This window comes from Panthera uncia, assembly GCF_023721935.1.
Source record: "Panthera uncia isolate 11264 chromosome E2 unlocalized genomic scaffold, Puncia_PCG_1.0 HiC_scaffold_20, whole genome shotgun sequence".
Lineage (NCBI taxonomy): Eukaryota > Metazoa > Chordata > Mammalia > Carnivora > Felidae > Panthera > Panthera uncia.
In genome coordinates, this window is record NW_026057589.1 from 7,501,278 (window position 1) to 7,526,411 (window position 25,134).

General features: G+C 44.5%; 1 protein-coding gene and 1 long non-coding RNA gene across 4 annotated transcripts in view; one reads left to right on the plus strand and one right to left on the minus strand.

Annotated features, from left to right (window-relative positions):
• Positions 1-2,682: 2,682 nt before the first annotated feature.
• LOC125916626 (uncharacterized) lies at positions 2,683-14,708 on the minus strand. Its single transcript, XR_007455989.1, has 2 exons — positions 14,472-14,708; positions 2,683-2,801 (listed from the first exon to the last, which is right to left on the minus strand). It is a non-coding gene; the product is annotated as an uncharacterized LOC125916626 (long non-coding RNA).
• CTCF (CCCTC-binding factor) overlaps positions 13,674-25,134 on the plus strand; it is a 47,430-nt gene continuing 35,969 nt past the window's right edge. For 2 of the 3 annotated variants that reach the window (XM_049622945.1, XM_049622947.1), the window contains exons 1-3: positions 13,674-13,900; positions 17,966-18,082; positions 19,327-19,439. The gene's annotated coding sequence lies outside the window, so the exon portion shown is untranslated. The remainder of the gene's footprint in view (positions 13,901-17,965; positions 18,083-19,326; positions 19,440-25,134) is intronic. The other variant, XM_049622946.1, reaches the window with a different exon arrangement.

A 25,134-nucleotide genomic window follows, 5' to 3' on the forward strand; every position in this document is an offset into this window, starting at 1 on the left:
CACAGATTCCTATCAATGAAAATCTAATATATTCTTCTGTTGCCCTTGGGTTGGTAGAGTCAGTGCCTGCAGTCAAGTGCCTCCCAGCCTCGGCTCAGCACACTTGCCACAAATCAGTGTCCTGCCACATCCCTTGGTTTTATATTTTATTTACAGAGTTTTACAGAAAATAAAAAAGCAAAATGCCTTTCCTACATGGCCTGGCCTGGTGCATTCCTGACCCTCTGCTCCAGCACTCTCTGGCTATGGCCCTTCCTGACCCTGGTCTATCTGCATTCCAACTGTGTTTTGGCCCTGGAAATTCAGGTGGAAGAGAGCCCAGAGACTGAAACTGGGGTTGCAAAACAGCAGAGGAAGAGGGTAGTGGGTATTGTTGAGGAGGTCCAGTTTGGATGCTTGGGGGTGCCCTGGGCCTGGAAGCTATGGGTCCAGGCTGGAGCTGAACTGTGGAGTTGGCCTAGAGAAAGCCCAAAGGTCCCAGTCCTGAGAGTGGCTCACTAGCAGCTAGCATGAGGTAGCCTGCAGACAGAGGAAGCTGGCAGGATAAGGCACGGTAAGATCGTGAGCTTTTGGCCAAAAGGGGGCAGCAGAATCCCATCAAGGAACAGGAGGCTTCTGGGTCTTCTCTCGGCTCAGGCAGCTTCCTACGGAGGTGGCTGAGCTGAACCCAAGGAGCTCCTTGGGGGCTGGGTAGTAAGAGAGAGGAGATTCTTGCAGAGGGGAAGAGCTGGGGCCTAGGAGGCAGGAAACTCAGGCAGCTGCCCTGTGATACTAAACAGCAAGTCCTTTCTCTCCCCAAGCTGCCTCTCCTCTCTGTAATAACAAATCTGACTGAACCCTGTGCGCTGCCCCCAGGCCCCCCAACAGGCAGACTGCTGCTTCGGGAGGCAGGGCTCCAGGGAAAGGACTCACATCTTCCTAGAGCTACCTGGCACGTGAGTGTGTTAACACCAGAAGGTTAAGAATTCTATGGGGGGGGGGGGGTGGAATTTCAGAATGGCGGGCCTGTTTCAAAGAGGCCCACACCCAAGGCTGGACAAACAGGCTCTCTACCCTTCCTCTGTCCCTCCAGAGCTTTCATCATCCAGGGGCAAGGGAAACAAGGACTTCCCTACTCCCTGAACCCACTCTGTTGTGGTGCCTGTGGTGGTAGCACAGCAGTGTGACACTGGGGAAAGTGTGTGTGCCTGCACTCTAGAGGAGCCAATGAGGTGCCAATAGTCCCCCGGGGGGGAGGTGGGGGAGGGGTGACCCAGATCCCCAAGGGAGCCCTGCTCCCCAGTGTTTTAGAGCTGTGTATGAGGAGGTTAGGCTGGGCCCTTAACCACCTGCTGGGGAAGCCAAGCTGAGCAGAAAAAACGGCCAACAGGAAGGAGCACAGGAAACACCTGTGTGTGGATACAGGTGTCTCATTCCAGAAGCGTCGGGGCTGGAGTGGGGGTGGTGGCAGGCAGACAGCCCTCAGCACATGACACAGCTCTATGCTCCCTCTATAACTATGAAGGGTGGCATGGAGGGATGGTGGATGTTGTGCAGCTCAGCTTTTTGGATGGTTGGCTAGGGTGGCAGGGGGTGGAGAAAGCAAACAAGTGATAGAGACCAAGCCAGCACCCAAAGTTGGCCACAGTTTGGGCCTGCCCCAAGAGCCCCTATAGGAAGAGTACAGTCCCAGAACCAACCCAGGGAGCCTATCAGGCCTGAGGCCCCACAAGAGGCCCACTAGTGGGGCAGGACTATCCACTTGGATCCAAATTTTAGCCTGTGTGGTCAGGAAAGAGGAAGTGAACATTCACTGGCCAGGTCCTGGGAAAGTGCAGACAGGGGTGACTGGGCCAGGATGAGCTCACAGCTCAATCCACAGGAGAGCACAGGGCCTGGGCAAGAAGTAGAGGATGGAAAAATATCATCCCAACCAAGGGTTAAATGAAGCAGTCACCAAAAATCTGAGCAGCCTGCTTTCCAATGCTGAGAAGGGATAGGGCCCCTAACTCTGTCCTTTACAAGGAGAGTCCCAAGGCCAGAGCCTAGTATTCAGCTCTAGCTGAGGGTGAGTGTGAGGGTCAGGATGAGCAGGAGCCAGAATTAGGGCACTGTGAGCACAGCCAGGTACAGGTGAAGGACTATCAAGACCAAAGCAAAAAAAAGTCTCAGGCCTTTGTCCCATCAAGCCTACCTAGCTTAGAGCAGTGTGGATCAATTCCAGAACAGCCACTCGACCCCTCTCCATTAACGCCCTGACGTCAGGCTGAATGGCCTCCTACACCTAGGCCCAGGCCCATGTATGTGATATAGTTGAGGACAGGGAGAGGCTCTCGTACCCTCCCCTCCCCCAACACACACACAGCCTCACAGGTGCTCCCCCACCACCCGGCACTCCCTCCACCTCCTACCTGCTGTCACACAGGTTCAGGGAGGCACTCATTCCTGCTGCTCAAAGTGATGGGGGGGAGGGGGCCTGATGACACCATCAGGATTCAAAGGCACCAGGGCAGGGAAAGCCTATGCGTAGCTGTCCTGTGGAGCCTGTGCCAGCCTCTGTGAGAGGACAGCAGAAGTGTTACATACTGAGGAGTGCCCCATCAATCAAGTCCATCAAGGCCACAGCTATGCCTTTGCCATCATAGTTGGAGCTCTCCCAGGACAAAAATATAAGTGCAGGATACAAAGGAGGGACCAGACTGAGGTAGTCCAGGATAGTTTATTGTGTTGGTGGTCATCAGCGCTTCCCCTTTCTCCCCCCTTTCGTCTTCTAATCTTACCTTTTTTCCTGTCTCCCACTCTTCTTCTCCATGTATTCAAAGCTGTAGAGAACCAAAAAAAGAAGAAAGAAAGGCATGTTTGTGAAGGCAAAGAAGCAGATGGGTTGGCATGTGGGAAGAGGACTGCTTGCTTCTTTGTCTCACCCACAAAGTGGGGGTGCCTTCTTTGTGTGTTTCCATGCACGATGTGTGGGTACAATTTGCTGAACCCTAGGCATATGACATGCTCCTTCGCCCTCCTTTCCAGCCACCAGACAGCCCTGGAGTGTCCTATTCAGGCCAACTACCTGCCATGGCTTGGCTGTCGGACCCAGATCTTCTGTGCCTGGGTAATATTGGAAGGGTAAGCTTGGTAAGGACTCCAGGGCCTATATGAACAGCTATGGACAAGCAGTCTATCATTTAGAAAATGAGACCGTCAATAGCCTGCAAGAGAGGAGCCTCTTTTTTCAAAAGGTTACAATATGGTGGTGACCACATTTGAGTTTGAGTTTGATGCCAACGGTCAAGTCTCGTTTGTCTCTAAACATACCCAGGGCATATGGACTCTCAATAAATGCTGCTTTAGAGCCACTGAATAAGTAATTGAATTGCCACGGCTAAAACCTACATCTCTAGCTATTTCCTCTGAATCTCCTTACAATCCTCTCTGCCACCTCCTCCTCAAGCATCCTCTTACAAACATCACTCCCTAAGATTCTATTCTAGGCTCTTTCCTGTTCTCTCTTGAAACACTCCCTGAACTACCGCATCTATTCCTCTGACTCCCATTTATATGCTGAGGCTGAATCCAATGATTCACATGGCTGTCTCCTCACCCCATATCCAACTGCTGGCTGGATACCTCCTTTTGAATAGCCAAGGTGTTTCAAACTCAGCATGCCCAAAATCAAACTGAGTATCTCAAAGCTTGTTTCTTCTCCGGGTCTCTTTTTTTTTTAATTTTTTTTATTTTTTATTTTTTTTTTAACGTTTATTTATTTTTGAGACAGAGAGAAACAGAGCATGAACAGGGGAGGGTCAGAGAGAGGGAGACACAGAATCTGAAACAGGCTCCAGGCTCTGAGCTGTCAGCACAGAGCCCGACGCGGGGCTCGAACTCACAGACCGCGAGATCATGACCTGAGCCGAAGTCGGCCGCCCAACCGACTGAGCCACCCAGGTGCCCCTCTTCTCCGGGTCTCTTGAGGTTACCAAACTACCAGGGACGCAAGCCACACAATGAACTCAACCTTGACTCTTTCCTTTGTCCCCTCATCCCAGCCACCAGAATCCTCTCAATTAAATGCCCTAAATATTTCTAAATTCTGTCCACTCCTGTTTATCCCCATTGGCACCACTCAGATTCAAGACATGTTGACCTCTCACTAAGACACTGAAACTCCCTCACAGGCTTCCTGCCTCAGGTCTTACCCTTCTTCCATCCATTTTCCATGGTTCGTCAGAATGATTTCTTTCTTTTTTTTTAAGTTTTATTTCATTTATTTTGAGAGACAGAAGTGGAAGGGCAGAGAGAGAGAGACAGAGACAGAGACAGAGAGAGAGAGAGAGAGAAAATCTGAAGCAGACGACACACTGTCAGTGCAGAGTCTGATGTGGGGCTCGAACTCACAAATTGCAAGATCATAGCCCAAGCTGAAGTCAGACGCTTAACTGACTGAGCCACCCAGGTACACCTTTCAGAATGGTTTCTAAAACAAACCCACCACAGAGGCTCTCCTTTCTCCTAGGGAAAAGTCCAGCCCCCTCAACCTGGGCACAAAGCCAGCTTCACTTCTGCCACCTAACTCCTTCTTCTTCTTCTTTTTTTTTTTAAATGTTTATTTATTTTTGAGACAGAGAGAGACAGAGCATGAATGGGGGAGGGTCAGAGAGAGAGGGAGACAAAGAATCCGAAGCAGGCTCCAGGCTCTGAGCTGTCAGCACAGAACCCGACGTGGGGCTCAAACCCATGGACCATGAGATCATGACCTGAGCCGAAGTCGGACACTTAACTGACTGAGCCACCCAGGTGCCCCGTCTGCCACCTAACTTCTTGCTCTGCACTGATGCACTTACAGAGCTTGCTTGCCCCTTGTGGTACATTCTTCTGGCCTCATCTTGCCTTGCTAATGCTTGCTCATTTGATAGGCTTCAACCTAGACATCACAGATTTCTTCAGAAGTGGGTTCCTCCACTATGGTCCTGTCATAGGAACCTGCACTTACCCTAGTCCAGTAGTAATCACATCCCATTGCAATTGCTTATTTACTTTGTATCCTCATTTACTTTGTATCCTCCAGTATGTATACATGTTACCATAAGTATTTGCTGACTATTCTACTAGGTAATAGGCACCATCCAAAACATTTGAAGTATGAAAGTACCATGTTTAACGCAGAAAAAGCTTAGACACTCAAAACACTCTTCATGTGCCCTACAGAACACAGTGTTTTAGAATGCACTTTTACACTGGGATCCCAATTAAGGAATAAAATGGAAGCCAGAGCATGGAACAATATAGGGAGGGAGAGCTGAGGTTGGACTGGTAGAGGAGGCAAGCAACCTAAATCCATAGGGGCCTGAGGGGGGCGTTAGAAATGAGGCTGAAGAGGGGCGCCTGGCTGGCTCAGTGGATGGAGCATGCAACTCTTGATCTCAGGGTTGTGAGTTTGAGCCCTATGTTGTGTATAGAGATTACTTAAAAATAAAATCTTTTTAAAAAATGTTTATTTGTTTATCTTAAATGTTTATTTTTTGAGAGAGAGAGAAAACGTGAGCAGGGGAGGGACAGAGGAGAATGAGTCAGAGGATCTGAAGTGGGCTCCGTGCTGACAGCAGAGAGCCCGATACAGGACTCGAACTCAGGAACTGCAAGATCATGCCCTGAGATGAAATGGGATGCTTAACTAACTGACTGAGCTACCTGGGAGCCCCTTAAAAATAAAAAAATGAAGGGGAAAAAAAAAAAAAAAAACGAAGCTGAAGAGGTAAGCAGGGGCTTGGTCATAAGGCCTGGTGGAATGGCTGTGGAGTTTGGAATTTACTCCCAGGTAACCGAAGAGCCACATGTAGGCTCGAAGCAGGGGAATTTTGTGATCACAGCTGGTCTTTGGAAAGGTCCTCTAGCAGTTGTGTGGAGAGAGGAGGCAGGAAACAGTGAGGAGTCTGAAGCCGTAGTTAGGAGAAACGATAATGGCCTGGGCTGGGATGGAGGCAGTGGGATGGATAGGATACTGAAGAGATGTTCCAAAGACAGAAGGGAAAAACAAAGTTTGGTGCTGATAGGATGTGGGAGGTGAGAGGATGAAGCCCAAGTTTCTGGATGGAGGGTGGTATCTTTCACTGAAAAGGGAGAGCCCTTTTAACAGGTTGGGAGGAGAGTAAACAAGCTGGAAAGGTGATCTGGGAGCTTTCCAGGAAGAAGTATCCAGAAAAAATCTGGAAATGTAGATCCAGGGCAAAGAGAGATGGGTGTGGACCAGAGGCAGCTTAAGGGTCATCCGTACTTTACTATGAAGTCTTATAGAACTACTGTGATGTCCAGTGATCCATCTATTCCTCCCATACCTGCAGTCCATGCTTTATACTTGTCTCTTCATCCTTGACTTTTAGCTACTAATGCTCATGAAGTTTAGTCTAGCTTCTATAGACTAACATAAGACAAAAATATAAGGCACTTAAGAGCTAGGAAGATAATCTATGTCCAGTATTACCCAGTGTGGGCATTGATGCATTGATCTGGATCTCAAGCAGTTACTCAGAACATACTTCTAGATTAAAAATTCATCACTCCAGGTGCGCCTAGGTGGCTCAGTTAAGTGTCCGACTTCGGTTCAGGTCACGATCTCACAGTCTGTGGGTTCGAGTTCCATGGCGGGCTCTATGTTGACAGCTCAGAGCCTGCAGCCTGCTTCAGATTCTCTGTGTCTCCATCTCTCTCTGCCCCTCCCCCATTCACGCTCTGTCTTTGTCTCTCTCAAAAATAAACAGGGGCACCTGGGTGGCTCAGTTGGTTAAGCATCCGAATTTGGCTCAGGTCATGATCTCGTGGTCTGTGAGTTCAAGCCCCGTGTTGGGCTCTGTGCTGACAGCTCAGAGCCCAGGGCCTGCTTCAGATTCTGTGTCTCCCTCTCTCTCTGCTGCTCCTCGACTCATGCTCTGTCTGTCTGTCTCTCTCCCAAAAATAAACATTAAAAAAATAAAAATAAATACACATAAAAAAATGGAAATGTTATCTGGCAGTGAAGACCTCTGAGCAGCCAGGGAAAGAACTGGAAGAGAGGAGGTGGGGCTGGAAGATCTGAGCACTCATTCTGATTTTTCCAACAAGTTACCGGATGACTCTGAGCAAGTCACATTATGTCTTGAGCTTAGGACAAACCTGTGTCTGGCTCTTCAAATACAGCTGTGAACATCAATTCAAAGAACACACATCAAAAAGTTTTGCAAAATGAAAAATGTACAGATGAGATTGTTACAAGGGTGATCAATGCATGCCTGAAAAATGCAAGTAAGAGCACAAAAAACAAATGTGGGACGTAGGTCTAGGTAAAGTCTGTTAGAGTTTAGAAAGCAGTAATTTGAGCTGTGAGGTAAAAAATAAACGTGGCTTTTTACAGGGGTCTAAAGACATCAGTAAAGAAAAAAATTTGTGGTCTGGGTAGGAGATATGAAAGGGCAAGTCTTTAATATGTTACAAGAAAGTGGTTGCCCTTGGCAGTTGACATTGGAAGCTTTCCAAATGTCTTACAAGGTTTAGTGTCACTACTCTACACCCTAGTCCAATGGCGTGGAATGACTTGCTGTCCCCCAACATTCTTGTGCCTTTTTATGCTCTTGATTATGGCTCTTTTCACCTTACATGCCTTTGCCTTGCTTGTTTATGCTTTCTGATCCTTTAACACCCAGCTGAAATGAGATACTCCTAGAGAATGATTTACCCCTTTATCTATCCATTTCTTCCCATTATAGCCATTATTGCAATAATTGTTTGTTTTTTAATTTTTTTTAATGTTTATTTATTTTTGAGACAGAGAGACAGAGCATGAACGGGGGAGGGTCAGAGAGAGCGGGAGACACAGAATCTGAAACAGGCTCCAGGCTCTGAGCTGTCAGCACAGAGCCCGACGTGGGGCTCGAACTCACGGTCTGTGAGATCATGACCTGAGCCGAAGTCAGACGCCCAACTGACTGAGCCACCCAGGCGCCCCTGTTTTTTTGTTTTATTTTGTTTTGTTCTGTTTTTTTAACTAGTCTCACCAGTTAAACTTTGAGTTCAAGGACAGGAAACACATCTTGGGTCATTTTTATATCCCCAGTGAATAGAACAGCAAGTACTCAATAAATGTTTGCTAAACTGGATTATATGTCACATAACAGATACAGACAGGAGTATTCAGATGTAACTTTAGATCTTACCCTTAAAGCAGGCAAGAAATCATTACTTAGAATTACCATTACCATCATTACTTAGAAAATCAACACTTCTCCTCTATCAGCAATTCTCTTGCTGAAAGAGTTTCTAAAAACCACATAAATCTTGTAGTAATTGCAGACTTTATATGGGGCAACAGTGGGAATCAAGGGAGATCTTGGAAATGGAATTGTTCTCTAAGGATTATAGAGCAAAGTACGCCCTTCACAGAAAGAATGGAAAGCCTAGTCAGTAATAGATTCTGTTAATGAATCTAGAAAGACCATGTCCATCAGAAGGTAGATTTGGGAGTGAAGGTAGGTAACAAGAAGCATAAAAATAAAATAGTAACAATAGTTTACATTTTTTGTATGGTTACTGGTGTCTAGAATTATCCAAGAGCTTTACTTGAATTTTCTTGTTGAATCCTTACCACTGTGTGAAGTACAATTACCACCCTATCTTATAGCGAAGAAATCTACAGTTGTTATAATTCACCCAAGATCATAAAACCAATAAAGAGACAGGATAAGACTCAAATGCTGGACAATTTCACTCTAGCATCCAGAAAGGGTGGTATTAAATGTCTAAGTTATATAATTTACATCTCTTAATCTAATTAACTGCACACCAAGCTTTCTAGTAATATGGATTTTCAGGAGGCTCTCCTGCAAGGAAAGAACGTGCCTTTTGCCAACACAAGGGCATTGGTCCACTTGCCAGTTAGTACAGCAGCACTCTGCTTATCCATCAAGCTCCTGTGAACCAGACAAGTCCCTAAAGAAGGAATACACTCTCAGGATACAGACTATATTTCTGGTCCTGCCTGTGAGGCTGAGGACCAGATCCTGGAATGTGGTGACTTCACTAATGCCATGTGGTAAGCCAACAGCTTCAGCTGATAATGCCCTAAACTCCTGTGGACTACAAACCTAAGACAGAGTTCATGGGAAGAACTCTTCCTTAAATTACTGAGTGGTTTTAAACCACCATAGTTCTCACTGGTGAGGTAGTCTGGAGTAGTACTGCAGGGAACAAATCTGTCCTTATTTTTATTATACCAACTGTTTCGTACTCTCATCATATTGCTTTTCCCTCTCAGCTTATTTCTGTCCAGCCTGAAACATCCTATCCTTTTGGTTTGGCTCTCCATTTCTTGGTTTTTGGAGTCAATTCCATAAAGTAGGACATCTCACAGTTTTCCACAAAGAGAAGAAAACATTTCTATTTGCTCCTTCCTAGTGAATAGCCTCTAGGATCTTTGTCTTCAGAAAGCATGCTCCAAGGCCACTTGGACCCCATTCTTGGCTTCTGATGCCTCAGAGGTCATATAGTTGATAAATATTTTGTTATTTATATATTTTTATTATTTTTTGAGAGAGAAAGAGACAGAATGCAAGCAGGGGAGGGGCAGAGAGAGTAGGAGACACAGAGCCTGAAGCCTGCTTTGAGCTGTCAGCACAGAGCCCAACGTGGGGCTCGAACTGATGAACTGAGATCATGACCTGAACCAAAGTCGGACGGTTAACCCACTGAGACACCCAGGTGCCCCAAGGTGTTTTTTTAAGTTCGTGTATTTATTTTGAGAGAGACAGAGACAGCATGAGTGGAGGAGGGATGGGGCGGGGGGGAGCGGGCAGAGAGAGACAGAGAATCCCAAACAGGCTCCGTGCTACCAGCACAGATCCTGACAGGGGCTCGAACTCATGAACCATGAGATCATGACGTGAACTGAAACCAAGAGTTGGATGCTTAACTGACTGAGCCATCCAGGCACCCCAGATGGAGGGTTTTGTTTTTTTTTTTAAGATTTTATTCTTAAATAATCTCTAAACCCAATGTGGGACTTGAACTTACAACCCCAAGATCAAAAAGTCTCCACTAACTGAGACAGCCAGGCACCCCTGATATAGTTGGTATAAACATAGTTGTCTTGGTCAGTTCAGGCTGCTATAACAAAATACCATTGACTGGGTGGGTGACTTATAGACAACAGAAATTTATTGCTCACAGTTCTAGAGACTCAGTAGTCCAAGATCAAGGTACCAACATGGTTGCTTTCTGATTAAGGCCCTCTTCTTAGCTCATAGCCATTGCTTTCTGGCTGTGTCCTTAACATGGTGGAAGGGACTAGGGATCTCTGTGAAGCTCTTTTACAAGGCATTTAACCTATTTATAAAGGTTCTACTCTCATGACTTAAGTACCTCCTAAAGGCCCCACCTACTAATACCATCCCATCAAGTATTAGGATTTTTTTTTTAAGTTTATTTATTTATTTTGAGAGAGAACGAGCACAAGCAGGGGAGGGGCAGAGAGGCAGGGAGACAGAGGATCCCAAGCAGGCTCCACACTGTCAGCATAGAGCCCAAATCCAGGCTCAAACTCACAAACTGCGAGATCATGACCTGAGCTGAAATCAAGAGTCGGATGCTTAATCAACAGAGCCACTCGGGCACTCCAGCATTAGGATTTCAACATATGGATTTTGAGAGGGACACAAATATTCAGACCATAGCAGCTGTTAATATAATTGTAAATATAGTTGAGGTTTTTTTCCATCTAAATACATTGACTTATATTTGCCCATATTAAAGCTTTAGAAGACTTTTTTTTCTTTTTTTAAAAAATATTTCCTTATTTTGAGAGACAGAGCAGGAGAGGGGCAGAGAGAGAGGGAGGCACAGAATCAGAGGCAGGCTCTAGGCTCTGAGCTGTCAGCACATAGCCCAATGCCAGGCCCAAACTCATAAACCATGAGATCATGACCTGAGCCAAAGTGGGCCGCTCAACTGAATGAGGCACCCAGGTGTCCCTTGAAGACATTCTCATAGCTTACTCATATGGTTTCAGGTAAAGTTGTACAGAAAGTTTATTAATCAGATTATTAAAGGTACCAGAAAGAAAAAGAAGCTAAGAACTTAAGTGCAAGTCAGTCTTGTTGTTTCTGGTACATAGTTCCTAGATATACCAGGAGGTATTTGGGGTTGAGAGCTGAAGAAACTGCAAGATACAAATATTCTGGAGGTATATGGTAATTTTCCTCTAAGTTTGAGGGTTTTATTTTTGAGTCCTCAGGTGTACATAAAAGACAAATGGGATCATTTGGTTTCTAGAAAAATGGGTCACATGTAAATTTTCCAAATATTCACATATTTCTAGAATATTAGCTAGTCACATAAATCAAGTACCTGAGATTAGGAACCAGAAAACTTAGGACCTGGTGTTGAGAAACCAAATTATCCCTTTTCTGCATGTCTGCACCCAAGCAGCTGAATGTTGCTGGGAAAAAACCACATACTGGGCCAACTGGTTTAACTTTAAAGTCATGATCACAAACTTCAAATGGGTACCCAATGCTGACAAGGCAGTCCTTCCTTTTCCTCTCCCCAGCATTTGCATCCATCTTCACCTTCATTACTTCACGGCAGAAGCATCCTGTTCCTGAGGTCAGTTCTCCGTGCCCTTATATCCTCTCATGGGTTTCATTCCTATGTAAGTCAAGCAAGCCTTCTCTCTCCTGTATCACTCCCAATGGCACATAAACACAATCAAGAACTCTCATGTTTTAAAACATCTCCTCCCTTGACCCATTGCCTTCCATTTATCCCTAAATTTCTTTGCTCCCTTCACAACAAAACTTCTCATCTTGCTTATGTGTGCTATCTCTAGTCCCTTACTTTTCCAATCACTCTTCAAACTCATTCTAGTGAGATCTGCATCTGTTGATTTACCAACATGAATCAAGCCAGTCACCACTGATATTCTCCAGTGACTTCCAAGGTGACCAGTCCAACAGCCATGTCTCTGGCCCAAGCTGACCTCTCAGCAGCACTAGGCACAGTTAACCACTCCTCCCTACCCTAAACCTTCTCTGCCCTTGGGTTCCAAACTCAACAATCTTGTGGATTTCTTTCTTGCCTTCCTGGCTGCTCCCTCTCAGTCTCCTTCATTACCCTACCTATTTCTAAATGCTGGAGTGTCTAGGATCTGGCCTTGGAATTTCTCTTCATTCTCCTCTCCAAGTCAGAGGCCATACACTGACAGCCCACACGAATGGTTTAATCAAGCTTATGCATTTTAAAAACATCTGATTTAGTTGCTAACATCTAAATATCTGAAGATTTACATTACAAAAATCTAGATTTCTGATCCCCCCCCCTTTTTTTTTAATGTTTATTTTTGAGAGACCGAGCTTGAGCAGGTAAGGGGCAGAGAGCAGAAGACACAGAATCCAAAACAAGCTCCAGGCTCGGAGCTGTCAGCACAAAAGCCCAATGCGAGGCTAAAACCCAAGAACCGCCAAGATCATGACTTGAGCCAAAGTCAGACTCTTATTCGACTGTACCACCCAGGCGCCCGTCTGATTTCCTTTTTCAGAAACACCCAGAAAAATCTGTCAATACTGGGCTGGCATCCTCATAATGAAACAATCTGCTGAATAGCGCAGAAGCTGTCTCCTTGATGCTGGGTCTGCTTGTTATCCGTGATATCGAAAGTAAGGGAGTTCAGAATACAGTCCTGAGTCAGTTCCCATCAGTACCAAAGGCTCTCCTCCCTGAGCCACCAGAACATCCTCCAGTCTGTGGTAGGTGAACTTCATCATTGCAAGTTGGGTAAAGTCCGCAGGTGCATCCTGGGGAGGGGGAGGGGCGACTGCACTGTGAGGGGCTTAAGGGCGCCACCCACACAGAATTTCACTCTCAAGCAAAGGCAACAAGTGCACGTTTTAAAAATACAGCATTATATAGCGCCGAGTAAGAAAACCCTTTTGGCCAAAGACTGCTATGGTCGTGTAAAAAGCATCAAATTTGGTCTTCTGCTGGCCTTTCCGGCTTAAGGGGCCTGGTGACACCAAGAAGCCCTTGTCCTCTTGCACCCGGTTTTAGGAGGCCCTCTTCTAAGGGCGGAGAGATCCCTTAAAAGCCGCTGGGAAAGGATACCCCTTCCCGCCCTCATTCGTGGACACTGTACTGTTCTGATGAGCTTGGAGTGCATGGGGGCCAGTCCGGCCTCACTCGGTAGCTGGCGGCGGTGGGGCGCTGGGAGAGAGGGGCCGGCCCGGCTAGGGCGGAGATTGGGGCGGGGCCCGGCCCAAGAACCGCCTCAACCCCACCGCCTAGCCCCGCGCGCGCTTCCTCCAAACACCCTCTCTCGCACCACCCGCCCCCACCCTCTTTACGTATTCAGGAAGGGAGACTGCGGCTGGGGAACCAGGTCAAGAGACCCCGGGATCCTGTACCGCCCAGAGGCGGCGGCGGCCTCCGCCCAGGAAGCCCCACCCAGCAGGAGCCCGGACGTAGCGGCGCCCGCAGAGTCCACGCGCGACCGGGCGAGGGCGCGGGAGGGCGCCTGCGGCGTGACGCGACTCGCGGCGCGTCCCGTGACGCCATCGCGCCCGCTTTTGAAAGTTGGCGCCCGGGGCCGCCTCCCATGCTGCCCTGCGCCAACCCCTCCCCTCACCTTTCCTCCCCCGCCCTCCACTCGTCGCCTGGCCGGCCCCCCCACCCGTCCCTTCCCTTATCAGCACCCGCGGCCCCGGCAGCGCCGACGCAGGCGCACTGCACCGCGCCGCCGCCATTTTGTGTCCGAGCCTGTGGAGCGATTAAACCGTGCGCGGAGCTGCTTCTTTGGCGGTAGCTGCGGCGGCGGTAGCCGGTGCGGGTGCGCGGAGCTGTCCGGGGACGCCGGGTGGCCGGAGCGGTGGAGCGGCGGCGGAGCGGGCGCTGCAGGGGGTGTGGCGCGGAGGTAAGGGGGCCCGGGGTGGAGGAGGTTTCGCGGGCCGCCTCTAGGTGTCACGATGGGGCCGCTCCGGTCGGCGCTGGCTGCAGCCCGGCGCCAGCGCCGCCGCCGGGGGGTGTTTGTCTCCCTCTACCGTCCCTGCTGCGGCGCGGCCGCCGCCATTGCCCGTCGCCGCCGCGGCCCGGCCGCCCCCCCCCCCCCCCCCCCCCACACCCGCCCGCTAGGCCTCCCTCCTGGCGGCGCGCTAGGCCTCTGGCGGCGGCGGCAGCAACAGAGGCCCGCGCGCCGGCGACTCCATTTTCCTTCCTTTGTCTCTGCCCTCGAGGCCGGCTCTTGGCCCGACTGGTTGCCCGGCCGCGGCCCGCCCTCTGCCCTCCGCCCCTCCCGCGGCGGGTGGCCTCAGCCGAGAGGCGATCTCCGCATCCCGGCTCCCGCGCCCGCCTTGTTCGAGGGTCCCGAACCACTGTCGCCGCGCGCGCGCGCGCGCAGCCCGGTGTCCGGGTAGTATGAGTGTCGGGCCCTGGCCGACGCCTCTCTGGCTGCCCCTCCTCCAGCCTGCCCGGTCCCCGGAACCTACCCCGGCCGCTCTGCGAGCGTACCCCTGCCGCTCGGCTGCTCTGCGGTCGCTCCCAGTCCGCGCGCCGCCGCCTCTGGTCTCCGTCTCCGCCGAGTGGCGCAGGCGGCGCTGCTGCGGCTGCGAGCAGAGAGACCCCAGAGCTGCCGAGAGCTCCCTCTGCAAGGCTGGCTGAGCTGCTCGCGCCTCGACGCTGCCTGAGCGGGCGGGGGGACGCGCGCTCGCCGCCCCCGCCGGGCCCGGCTGCGCCCCCAAACTCGCGCCCCAGCTCCTCGCTGGACCTGACTGGTGCGGCCCCACACAGTGGGCGGAAGAGACTCGAGTTCCGCACCGAGTCGTTTTCCTACAGCCAGGGTCGGACTCCTCTTGTAATGATAGCCTGACTTTGTGCGCTAAGAGATCTCAAAGGGATCGAAACTTAATTTCATTCTGATCTCGTGACGTGACAAATTCCTGAATTCGGGATTATGGGCTTGTCGAATTGGTTTAGGCGACACTTGCGTTTCCCTCCCGCTTTAAAATGTCCTGACACTGAGTTAGTACAGTATTTAGTACCTGATGCTTTAGGGCTAGGCGAAGGCACTTCTGCCCCGGGATTGTGCAACCTGATCTAAAGCTCCAGTAGGGCAGAATGAATTTATTCTTGACTCCACTGGTAATTTGCCCATACGCTGAAATATGAGGGTTGATGTTGTAATTGAATCCTGGGTCGCTAGCTGCAGTTGGTTTATAAATATCTACGCCTAATGTAACTACTCTTTAGTAGCTGACTTCCTGTAGCTCAGAGTTCAGCGTTAAGTAAACATTCGCATAAGTAGTCTTCAAGCTTTGAGTTTAAATCAAGTAGGAAAGTTAAAAATCTAAGTTCCCTATAGGCGGCAAAAGAAGTTAAACAGGACATGTATATTAAGTTTACTGTCCTCAGCTGTCTTAAGTCATTAAAAAGCTTCCTGCTGAATTGTCAGAGTTATTTCTTTTTCCCTTTTCCTCAAGTATTCTAGTACTTTAATATAGTATCGTGCAGCAGCAGTTGATACATTAACTCGGGTTGCTTTGGAGAGAGGGAAATCTTGATTAACTTTTTTTTTAAGACTGTTAAATTTATGAGGAAATTAAAACAGGCTGGCACTAAACAAAGTTGTTGGGTCTGCTCAACCTGTAGGATTTTGCAGCAATCTGCATCTACAGTAGTCTTTCAACATCCTTTTTCAAATTCTACAAAATGTCCCTTCTCTCCTCCTCCTACAGTAAAAGTAAAATTGCACTAACAAATACAGTAGTATTGATGAAGTGCAGGTTTGGTAATAGAACCATGCTTAATTGTTTAATAAATTAGTCTGTAGTTTTTTTGCGTTTGTGAGATTTTCCACATTGTGGATGGCAGGTGGTCTGTTTTACTTATAAAAATAATCTCTACACAGGTTAAAAATTAAAATCCAGAAGATCTATATTGGGCCAGGAATAAAATTTGTTTTCCCTGGTTAGTGTTATGCTCCACAAACCATGTTTTGTTTCTTCGTTTAGTTCTGCCATATGCAGTCATCAGCCTCTTAGTCTTCCATGTTATTTATGCTCTTTCAGTGGTGTAGACTCCACAGAGTTGCTGTCCTTTGAGATTTCCTATATGCCAGATTCATACTTTGTTTTTATTGGAAAATGAAATCTACAGAGAATGAATTGAGGATATAAGGTTACCGAAAGGAGCTTATAACTTAAATCAATAACATGAAGATTACAACAGGAATGTTTGCCCACATAAGAAAATATTTAAGAGGAATTGTGAAAGTCATCCTTAGGGGTCTATTTAACCAACATAAGAAAATTTAGAAGTTGTAAAAGTCATTCTTAAGACTATTCCAATTCTAAGAGGTTTAAGATATAGCTTTAAAGAACACACAAAAATGAGGAACTTCTTTGGGTGGCTTAGGGAGTTCTTTGGGAGTGCAGAGGCCACCTGCGGCTGACTAGGGCCCCAAGGGAGAGTCCTGTGGCAGAGCCTTTCACAGTGGTGTCTGCTGGTAAAAAGTCCACCTCTAGAAACTTTTTTTGCTACTGGCATCAAATTCACTCCCCATCATCTATAGCTTCCATTTCATTTTTTTAAACCAGAGACTTAGTTGATCATCTGTTTACCTTACTGACCTGTCTCAGTCCCGGATGACTTCAGGCTCTTTGGCCAAAAATTAGGTCCCTCTTCAAACAACTAAAATTTGTCATAATTTAATACTTTGAGAAAGAGCATACAGGTTTGGAAAGAACAACAATGGCAAATAATGCATAGCCTTGAAGACCCTGGTTTGCAGTTGGATGTGTGGATTTGGCGTACCATGTTTGTTTTTCTAAACATTAAACTTTCTCTAGTCACCATCTTCAGATCTTCACCGGCAGGTCTGCATTTTCTTAGTGATTAATATTTCAGTGCAAAGATGGGACATTGCTTATAGACTGCTAATGTATGCATTGAGAATAGTGATTTTTCTATACTTGGTGTTCATTTTTAGTTATCTCTAGAATGTTCAGGTATATAAAATCTCCTCCCTTTGAGGCATGCTAGTAACACTATATGGACTCTAATACAAAAGTGTTTCTTGGACTAGATATGCTAATCCTCTTTTCAAGATGTAAATTGCCTCTCAACAGAGAAGACTTTTCTTTAGCTTCTAAGAAAGTATTATATTAGCTTAGTTTTGTGAGCTTTAGTTAATTACGAGATAGATTCCTTTGTAGTTGTACCTTATATGCCAAATTCTTTGGAAACTCTTAATTCAAATTTAGCACTTCCATTTCACTTGGAAGTTTCTTTTCTTTTTTTCTTTTGGAAGTAAGTTCCACTCTACTATTACCTAAAGCTTAAAACTTGACGATTCATATATTTGTAATTTGGGGATAAAATTATCAGCTAACAAAAAAAGTATTTCATTGCTGTACTTCTGGGAATTTCAAGACAGTGAAAGCCCTTCCTTCCTGAAGATAAGGAAATAATACTGTTAAAGGACTATTAGTTACTACATCTATAAGAATTAATTTTTTTGTCAGCTCGAATATATATACGTATGCCATTATTTCCCTGCAAGGTCATAATGGGTTTTTTTTTTTTTTTTTTTTAAGATTTTATTATTTTTTTCAGTAATATGAAGTTACTATTTTTTCAGTAATCTGTTGGGTGTAGACTCAACATGGGGCTCAAACCCACAACCCCAAGATCAAGTCTCATGCTCCACCAACTGAGCCAGCTAAGCACCCCAATGGTGCTATTTTGATAACCACAGATCTTTAGTCCTTTATATATTTAGCAAATATATAAAGAAATAAGTGTTTTATTATTGGTTTGGTAGAATTTATGGAATGCCTCATTTAGTAATGTGATGTATCAGAACAAGTATATTGTTTTTTAACCAATTTTGTCAGCTTTTATCTTGCCCTCAATTTGCTTTCCATATTATATGTGCAGTTGTGTGTATTTGGTGTTCATAAAATGATTTATGTTTCTGTTTTAGAATGGTCACAGATCTGGAGCCAAAGACCAAGATGCACTAGTGGACAGGTTGCTGACCAGGGGCTTGAGAGCTGGGTTCTGTGTTCTCTCCTGAAACTGACTTTGCAGCCACGGAGAGGTAAATGCTCTTTCCATTTCTTGGTCTTGAAAATGGGAGTAATAAATCCTTTCTGGGGTTGGAGGATTTGCTATGTTGTTCTTGGGTATAGAAGATGCAGGACAGTGAATAATTGGGGGCATACAAGTTTTATAGTCAGAGTCCTCAGTTTGAAACTCTGCACTGGCATATACTAGCTGGGTGACACTGAGCACGTTACTTAACTTCTCTACTCCTATGGTCCCCATTTGTGAGAGAACACCAATTACAGAGGCTAGGCTCTAGGTTGGTGAGAATGTGTATAAAGCATTAAGTACCATTCTGAGCATGTACATAGACCCCAGGAAATAGTTGTTTTTCTGCAGAAACCCTTGGAACGTATATTTTGATTATTAACAAAAGACGTCAAGAGTCCATGGCCTGTGGCAATTTGAAATTTTGATGAGCAATAGATGGAATCCTATTTTTTTGGAAATGGATCCTAGATAAAAGTTGTCTTAATTAATTTTAATTAGTCTAGTTGATGACCCATTTTTGTATCAGTATTATATTCATTATGAGTAACGTTTTGAAACATTTTAAGGGGTCACTTACAATTTACTGTAGCCTACAATTTCTGCTATAGAATATAATGGACATTATAGGGAACTTGAAACAGGCCTCATAAATATTGACATCTACTAGGCTTTGGAATCTCATAAACAACAAAGTAGGGTTCTGGGGAGGAAAATTATCTCTTCTCAGGCTATTAGAGTACACATCCTTCTTGTCCCTTAGAAAATGTGAAAATAATTTAATTGCACTTGTGTAACGGCAAAAGGGAAAGGTTGGGAGTTATAAATGCTGACATTAGATAAGCTTATGTGAATGAATCAACTAAGTGACTACTAAGATTTTTCTTACAAGCTGTGTTGGAGCAAATAGAGAGGAGGAAGGGAACAGGAGTGAAAACTCTACTATTCAAATCTATTTTCCATGAGCAGCTTAGTACATTGATAGGTGGCAAGAACCAGGTCTGTGTGCTAGGATTCTGTCACTCAAGAAATAATTTGTGCCCTGCAGGTTTTTTTAAGGAGTGTTGACACAGAGTACATATTAATGAGCTCCTGAAAAGAAAAACAATACTGATTTAAAAAGCTGTTGAGAAAACTAGCCTTAAGAGTTTGGGGAATGGGGTTGTAGGAACGTGTTGGTCACTTTTAAGTATTATGGCAATTTAATTGTTTAGATCCCTGTTTCTCAAACTGGGATATGAATACCCTTAGGGTACAAAGTGGTATGATTCCGGGGTACTTGAAGCCACAAGATAAGCATGACCCATCTTCTTGGAGCTTCAATTGTGCTCATTGAGGGGGCGGTGAGTTAAGTAATTTGACTGGTAAGTAATTTTTAAATTTTTACATTAAAGCAAATACATATTTTAGGATCAGAATGGGAACTCTGTATAGACTGTTGAAGAGAACCCAGGTTTTCAGCAAAGTGGGTCATGAGTCCCTAGGGAATAAGAATCGCCCTTTGTTTAGGTACTACAGTGGAAACATTTGAGAAGCAATAGTTCTGAGCTATGGAACAGCTCTGTCATCCAGCTCCTTACTTTGTTCCCTGTAGCATCCTATTGTGGAATATAGACATTAAATTGTATTAAATCGGTGCTTGTTTGCTTGCATGCATGTTTCTACAGGTGCCCAACATGCACAAGAGCTCTGCACCGATTGGTAGACAGTTGTAGATGGCGGACCAAGACAGAAATACTGTCATTAAGACTATTCCAATGACCTAATTATAATTTAAAAAGAAAAAAAATTTTTTTTAAACAATGAACAGACTCAGGTCTAAAACTGTAAAATGGGGTGTTCGATTGGTTCAGTCCATAGAACATGAGACTCTTGATCTCAGCAGGAACTCTTATGAGTTCAAGCCCCACATTGGGCATGGAGCCTACTTTGTAAAAGGCCACATATCATTTGGGGCGCCTGGGTGGCTCAGTCAGTTGAGTTTCTGACTCTTGATTTCAGTTCAGGTCATGATCCCAGGGTCATGGGATCAAGCCCCATGTCAGGCTCCACACTGAGTGTGGATTTTGCTTGGGACTCTCTCTCTCTTCTGCCCCTCTCCCCTGCTTACACGTGTGCTGTCTCTCAAAAAAAAAATTTTTTTAACTGTAAAATAAATTCTACAAAACAAGATTTTGAAAGCAAATGTCATATTAACTCCAGCATAATTAACAATTTATACTAATTTGTTACCTCCCCATTCAAGTTAAGTATTGAGAGTCTTAATAATATGTCTAAATCTTAAGCTTGTAGACCTTGTGATTCCTAAGACAGTTATTTAGAAGTGTCTATTTTTTTTATTATTACCTATTGTTACTAGTGTATTGCTCTTAATATAAGTGGCACGTAAGAAATACATTTTCTATACTGACAATATCTGTTTGAATACAAGTTTTATATTTGAACCTAATTTGTTCTAGATATCATGGAGTGTGAATTTCTCTGAAATGATTTGAATTGGATCAACCTGAATATTTGGATGTACTCTAAATATTTGTAGTATTTGTTGAATACTTGTATTCATTCCATTCTTTGAACACTTGCCTTTCTGCTTTGTGCCAGGCAGTGTGTTACATAGTGGGGATTTGAATCCCCAGGGATTTCTTAAATAAGAAAAAGATTGTTTTTCTGAGAGTCTTGAGTATAGGGAAGAGATTAAGTGTTGTTTGTGCTCTGATAAAAGTGTGTTCAGGATGCAGAGAGGGTAGTCTGTTACAGGAGTTGGTGAAAGATTTTGAGAAAGGCTTTCTGGAGGAGAGACCTTGATCTAGGTATATCAAGAAATTCAGAAGCAGTATAAATTCGATTTTAATCCCATTAGGGCACCAAGGTTTAGTCACTGCAGCTTAATAGCTATGTATCCTTGGGCAAGTCCATCAAGGGTGACTTCCTTGTGCCTTCCTTTCCTCATTGGTAAAATGATGTATCTACCTTGTTATAGGCTGTGGCAGTTAGATGAAGTATTGTTAGGGGGAAATCCATGTATTTGTAACGGTAATGTGCTATATAGAAGTAAAGTGATAATCTGTAGACATTAGAATAGTGGGTCAATGTATATATTTTGCATTAAGCTACAGCGATGACCACCAGACTGTACAGAAGTTAAGTGAATCAAGTAAATTGGGACTTTGTGGATGAGAAAATGACATTAATCAAAATCTCTTGAGCAGCAGAGAAATGGATGAGTAAACAGGGCCATACCCCATGTGGGAGTGAAGTTTGACAACCACAAAAAGAAACTAATTGGGAAGACTCTTAGCCAGCAAAATGTCTATGATTTTTTTTTTAATATAGTTCCAAAAAAAGAAATTGTTATGGAATAAAAGTAAAGAAAACCAAAAACATGGCACATAGCAAGAACTTAGTGTGTAATTGAATGAATACCCCAGGAAAAAGACAAAACAGACATGAAAACACTGGTCAAAATAAAATAAAGAACTAGTAGTGCAAGGGTGGTTAAGTTTGGAGTAACTTTTTCTAGCTTTTCTAGTTTGTATAAGATTTTGTAACGCAAATAAATTTTTCCTTTTTTTTTTTTTTTTTTTTTTTTTTTTTAATAAAGTAGAATTACCAAAATTTGGGACTAACCATATTCAACAATAGAGGACTGATTAAGTTGTGAATGTCTATATAATAGAATGTCATGAAACCATTATATTATGTATAGTAATACATTGAAATGGAGAGATTTGAGACCTTTTACATAAAGCAAATTATCAAATGTATGCACAAAGGTATGTGTGTATATATAGGGAGGAGACTATAGATATAAACCAGAATGTTTATATAAAACCAATAGAGGGGCACCTCGGTGGCTCAGTCAGTTGAGTGTCCGTCCGGCTCTTGATTTTGGCACAGGTGATGAGCCCAGGATTGTGGGATCAGCATGGATTCTCAGCTTAAGATTCTCACTCTCTCTCCCCTCTCCCCCATCCCCCCTTTGTCCTTCTTCCCCACTCTGTTTCTTTCTCTCTCTCAAAAAAAAAAAACAACCCTATAGATTTATATTCTAGATGATCTGAGTTTTCTTCTGTTTGTATTGTATAATTAAAAAAGTTTTTTTAATGTATTTATTTTTGAGAGGCAGAGAAAGACCAAGCACAAATGGGGGAGGGGCAGAGAGAGAATGAGACCCAGAGTCTGAAGCAGGCTCCAGGCTCCAAGTTGTCAGCACAGAGCCTGACACAGGGCTCAAACTCACAAACTGTGAGATCATGACCTGAACCGAAGTCGGACTCTCAACCAACTGAGCCACTCAGGTGCCCTGTATTGTATAATTTTGAAAGGAATCCAATATAGTAGGAAATAGGACTGAAGCTTTCTGATAAATATAATGAGATAATAAAAGTAGTTTTTGTCTAGTTTACTCTGGCAGTAAAGTCTAGACTTCTTGGGTGGTTTTGGGGTGTCTTGGGTAACCACTCACTTAAGTGTCCAACTCTTGATTTCGGCTCAGGTCATGATCTCATGGTTCATGGATTTGAGCCCCACGTCGTGCTCTGCGCCAGTGGTGCAGGGCTTGCTTGGGATCCTCTTTCCCACTCTGTCCTCCCATGTGCACATGCTCGCCCGCTCTCTCTCAAAACTTTAGACTTCTTGGGTGGATTCAAAGCCTTGCTAGGACACTGTGGGAGAAGTGCAGGCATGAAGGAAAGAAGGCAGGAGGGGGAGGGTACTGGCAGCCGTGTATCTGCCCAAGTGTAGAAGGAATTGACATTACAGAGGCAATTCTTAGAACTTTCCTCACATTTGGCCTTAATCTGTTTTTGTATCATCCGAGTAGCATTTAGTTTCATTCTTTGGAAGAGTCTAATAATTGTAGAACTATACTAAACCCTAAAGAAGTAGCCCTTTTATTTTTTTTCCACAGAGATAAACACTATTAACAGTTTGGTGTATTCCTTTTGGGTTTTTTCCCTGCACTTTTGTAAATGGACATGTACAGGTAATAATACAGTTTTAAAGACAAAATGTAACAGTGCTATACAAGTATTTTGTAACTACCACATTAAATACAAACATGTGGGGAGAGATATATCAAACAATACAAACTGGTAATAATGAAAAATAATTTCTTTCCACTTCTGATCCCTCAGTTTTCTTCTCCACAGGTAATAAATATTACCAGTTTTTCATACATCCTTCCAGAGAAAATTCTATTCATGTATTAACATATGTGTTTGTGTATCCTTCCTAAAAAACAGAGGACAGCACACTATACACATAGTGTGGATATTTGAGTTTTTTTTTTTAATCTTGATGTTAGATAAAGATGTTACAATATTTTTCTTGCCTACACCTCTTTGGGCACTTGTACTAGTGTATTTATACAATGACTTTGTAGGAGTTTAGTTGTTTATATATTCCTAGAAGAGGGAATGGCATGTACAAAGGTCCAGAGGCAGGAGGAGAGAAGCCTAAAATGTTCTGGCTACTAAAAGCAGTTTAATATGATTAAAGCAGAGTGTATGAGGCTAGATGCAGATCTGCTGATAGGGCCCTAAAGGACCCTGTAGGCCAGGTGAAAGAGTTTAGATTTGAGCTTACAAGTTTTCCCATGGGAGGTTTCAGAAGGGAAGTCTCCTTGCTGATCATGAATTTCCATTTTATTTAAAAAAAATTTTTTAACGTTTATTCATGTTTGAGAGACAGACAGAATGTGAATGGGGGAGGGGCAGAGAGAGAGGGAGACACAGAATCTGAAACAGGCTGCAGGCTCTGAGCTGTCAGCACAGAGCCGGACATGGGGCTCAAACTCACGGACTGCGAGATCATGACCTGAGCTGAAGTCAGATGCTTAACCAACTGAGCCACCCAGGCACCCCATGAATGTCCATTTTAGAAATCTGGCCAATGTGTGAAAAATGGGTGGTAAGGGAGCAAGAAAGAAGGGAAACAGGGAAACTAGTTCAGAGGCCATTGCATCAGTCCAGGCGAGATACAGTACCCACCTGACTTAAGGTAGGGAGATCTCACCAGGAATGCTATTTGTATAGTTTTGTTTCATTTTATTAAACTAAGTTGGGGGGCACCTGGTTGGTTCAGTCGGTTAAGTGTCTGACTTCATCTCGGGTCATGATCTCACGGTTCATGAGTTTGAGCCCTGCATCAGGCTCTGTGCTGACAGTGCGGAGCCTGCTGGGGATTCTGTCTCTGCCCCTCCCCCGAATTCTCTTTCTCTCTCTCTTAAAATAAATAAACTTAAAAGAAAATAAAAAACTAAGTTGGAAAAGTTGGAATCCTGTTCTGTATCCTCTTTTGTAATCTTCCTTCATGTTGTCTGTTATGCACATTTTCCCGTTAGATACCCTATGTTACTTGAACAGGAATGTACTTTCTTACTGCTGGATGTTTTTTAACCTGTTCCTTTGGAGACCAGTGTCTTTTTAACCCGAGCTTTTTGTTTCTAATACTTTATCCCTCCTCATCCCCATTGTTTGAATTATTTTTAATATAAGAGTAAGTGGACTTTGAGTAAGAGCCAAATTGTACATAGATTTTGAGATGTCTGTAATAACTATTCAGAGTCCTGTTTTCATTCTGAACTGTTCTCAGTAGTAGATATTTGCCAATTTAATGACTTCTAGGTAAGTGTTCATCTTAGCTAATGGCTAAATAGTATCCTATCAAGTATATAACTATGGCTCTAAGCATTTTTCACACTAAAATTAAAGAAATAGAGTGTCTTATTTTGTAGGAGGGTAGATGATACAGTAGTTTCCCCAACAAGAAAGGTGGCAACCGAATCCTAAAATGTCCTAGATTGTTACGGCTTTTGAAAAGCAGATGTCTTGATACTCTGTGTGCAAGGAGTGTGTGGGGAGTTACACAAATAGTGATTGTACCTTCACTTTGAGCAGACTGTCTAGTATAAAAAACATATCCTAATGGAGGGAGGAAAGAACCAGTCTGGTAGGTTTGTGTCTAATGTTTGTGGTGTTTTCGCCTGACACAGAGATACCTCATCAAATTTCATCAACTTCAGATATAAATGCCACTCAGTAGAGTGGTGTGCCTTAG